Raw genomic sequence first — 3498 nt, 5'->3', positions numbered from 1 at the left:
GAAAAAAAGCAGATATATATATATATATATATATATATATATATATATATAAATTCATAAAAAAATATATGTATATATATATATATAAAGCAGGTATCATTTATTAAAAAAAAAAAGCTGTATTTTGTAGCAAGTGTAATTTATTTGAAATATATATATTTATTTATTATATAAAAGTGTTTTTCTTTAAAAAAAAAAATTCTCCTAATGCAGTGACATTCAGGTATTTTTAACAATGATTTAAGTGTTGAAATACGTTGTGGTGCCAAATGTTTTTACTGACAAACGGCAGTAAATTCAGTGTGTGTGAGATGGACAAAGCTGTGAATGTACAAAAAATATTTGTTTTTGCCCTACACTTTATAACCCAGATTGAATTAGACGTAATGTCTCTAACTCATTTAGAACCCCCCCCCGTCTCACTCACTCACTCTCGTTCTCAGTATGAAAGGGATGTCTTTCACAGATTCGATTACATTTACTGACTTGTGACTGGTGCTGATATGGTTGTGTCTGATGTCTTGTGTTTTGCATTAGATGTTTTCTGTATTTGATTGGTGGACACATGCAGTGACATCAGAAATCAACAGCATCAGGCAGCTAATAATCAGCCAATAACCCTTTAACGGTTTTCTCAGCCGATTGTGTGGTAGCCTTAGTTTGGTAGCAGATTTGACTCTTTTTCTGAACCATGATATTCAAATCTCCAACCTTGGTTGATTTTAGCAGGAAACCATCTGGATGTTTGAAGATATTGAACTTCATGTTGAAGGGAGAGTAGAAGCCAAAAAGGTTTTTACAATGTAATTTTTTATTTTGTATTTTTTGTATTTCTTTAACATAAAACAATTATAGGAATGAATAAATGCTGATTGTTAAATAATTAAAAAATCCAAATCCTTTATGAGAGATCTCACATATTTATGATATTTTATAAAATTTAAAAAAAAAGTTTTTTTGTAGATTTTTCTTGAATAGGAAAATTAGATTACTAGATTATTTCTAGATAATATAATGATTCTTTTTGTAGATTTTACTTCAAAAGTAATAACATTTATCATTATATAATGATATTTTTGTACCTTTTACATAGTAACTGATAACGCTAAATCTAACTAGATTACAGGAAATCTAGCTATATAAAATTTGGTGTCACAGTGCTGGGGTGGTTGCTAGTCCAAAAGCATTTATTTTGTAAAAATATATTATGATATTTTGCATAAAAGCAGGTGTCATTCAAATTATATTTTGTGTAATCATATGCAATAACATGAAAATATTTTTAAATGTGACTTAAATTTCCGTATACTTATAGGACCGAATATAAAATTTTCTATTCCGAGCCAAATATTTTCTAGTTTTCTAGTGTGACAGATTTTCCTGTTTTATTGTCTGTAGATCAAACGGTACATGACGTTACATGCTAAAGTTTAATATTTGTTCAAGTAGTGTTGCTTGCCTTTGTAAATGTAAAACAGCGTTATTTTATGTGTTTCTACAGATCTCCATCACTCAAGATTCGATGGTTCGTGGGAGCTAATGCATGCGGGACAGCGATACGTGTGCAGGTAAACACAGTCACACACACTCAAAAGATTTACCTTACATATACGTCCACTGCTGGTCGAGACCCTGCTGTTACCGGTGATGTTTATACCTCCGTAACGCGATCGACGTGGAAGCTTTAGCTACACCATAACCCAGGGGTGCCCAATAGGTCGAGATCGCGTTTTAGGTCAGTAGTTCTCAACCAGGGGGGTGCGAGATAACTTAAAACTAAAATATAATATTCACTAATGTTATGACTAAAATGTTAAATAGTGTGTTTTATAACAGATTCTTGCATGTTTTGGAGAAGTTTGTGAGGATCGGTGGTGTTTATGTACATATGGGCATCAGACGCTCCAAACAGCTTGTTCTGACAGAGAAACTATTCACTGTGGCGTCGAGCTGCCTTCAGATCGCTGAGTTCAGAATGGTTTCATTTTTCATTTGTATTTTGGTGTGTTTAGTGATTCTGAATGGACCCGTGTAGTAGTTTAAATGTAGTCCTTTGGCATCTCCCTGTGGTATTGTTTGGTAATGCAGGTTGACTTGTGCTTATATGTTAATATTACTGTATAATTGAGCTTTACATAATTTTAAGTTGTGTAGAATATCTGCAGTGACATTTTTGCAAAGTATGTTTGCAAAAAAGAACATGGAATATTTAAATCTATCTTGAACCTGTTTTTAAAAAAATACATGTAATTGAAAAGTAATAACAAATACAAAGGTTTTAGTGAATAGAAAAGTTTGGGCTTGCAGTATTGATTTGGAGAGGAGGGGCTCTTGGAGTAAAAAAGGTTGAGAACCACTGCTTTAGGTAAATGCAGGCACAGTTCTACGGGGGTACTAAGAATTGAACATTATTATTATTATTATTTTAATTAAAATTTAAATGAATGCAATATAAAGATACATCCCAACAAGCTTTTTTATTAATTTATTTTATATGTATTTTATTATTTATGTATTTTTCACTTGGTAGATCACGGTGAGTTTCTCATTTGAAAAGTAGATCCCCACACAAAAAAGTATACCTATATGTGCACAAACACGCTCCGTATTAGCAGAGCAAGCGGGCCGGAGTCTCGTATCTGTAGAGAGGAAGAGAGGTCAGAGGTCATGCTCGGGGGGCTGCGAGCTGGTTTCATGTTTCAGGTGAGTGTACAGACAACAGACAGACAACCTTACACACATGATACCGCTCTAAAGGCCAGGCTGTAGAGGGCAGATAAAGATGGTAGTGTAAACGGGAGAGAGAGGGTCGAGTGTGGTGAGTTCTCGGCGTGATATGAGATCTGCGTCTCGTAGTCGGTGACACGGACGCTCTATATTTGGGAGCTGAAGCACGACTGCTGACCTCTAGATCCACTCCACCACCTGCTCACACACTCTCCGGGGTTGTGTGTCGTTGGAAACGGAGCACAACAGTCGGGTTCTGGACGTAAAATCTCATATATTTCCCTCATTGAGGAAGTGATTTGGGATGAGAGTGTATAAACGTCTTATGGCAGATTTGTTGTGAGCATCTGAGATTGTTAAGGGATGAAAATACTTAGAAACCAAAGGTCAGTTTCAACTACAATAGTTCATTTGCAGCCGCCCACTCCCATGAAGCATTGCAAATGACAATCAACTAAATGTCATTGCACTGTGTATATGTTTGTAAATATATATTTTTGAAAGAAATTTATGCTTTTATTCAGCAAGGATGCATTAAATTGATCAAAAGTGACATTTATAATTTTACAAAAGATTTCTATTTCATATAAATGCTGTTCTTCTGAACTTTCTATTCATCAAAGAATGCTGAAAACAATTTATTATAAGGTTTCCACAAAAATATGAAGCTGAATATTTCAACATTGATAATAATAAATGTTTCTTGAGCAAATCAGCATATTAGAATGATTTCTGAAGGATCATGTGACACTGAAGACTGGAGTAATGATG

At 34.1% G+C, this 3498-nt stretch overlaps 1 protein-coding gene across 2 annotated transcripts in view; it reads left to right on the top strand.

The window, feature by feature from the left end:
- The window catches only part of LOC107704129 (bone morphogenetic protein receptor type-1B-like), a 67713-nt gene that overhangs the window by 17090 nt on the left and 47125 nt on the right, over window positions 1-3498 (top strand). The window contains exon 2 of one of the 2 annotated variants that reach the window (XM_016506988.1): window positions 1502-1568. The exons of the other annotated variant lie outside the window; for it this stretch is intronic. The gene's annotated coding sequence lies outside the window, so the exon portion shown is untranslated. The remainder of the gene's footprint in view (window positions 1-1501; window positions 1569-3498) is intronic. 2 annotated transcript variants of the gene reach the window in all.

This window comes from Sinocyclocheilus anshuiensis, unplaced genomic scaffold (assembly GCF_001515605.1).
Source record: "Sinocyclocheilus anshuiensis isolate Anshui unplaced genomic scaffold, SAMN03320099.WGS_v1.1 scaffold117, whole genome shotgun sequence".
NCBI lineage: Eukaryota > Metazoa > Chordata > Actinopteri > Cypriniformes > Cyprinidae > Sinocyclocheilus > Sinocyclocheilus anshuiensis.
The sequence above is the reverse complement of the archived record's forward strand: the minus strand, read 5'-3'. Positions and strand labels throughout refer to the sequence as shown.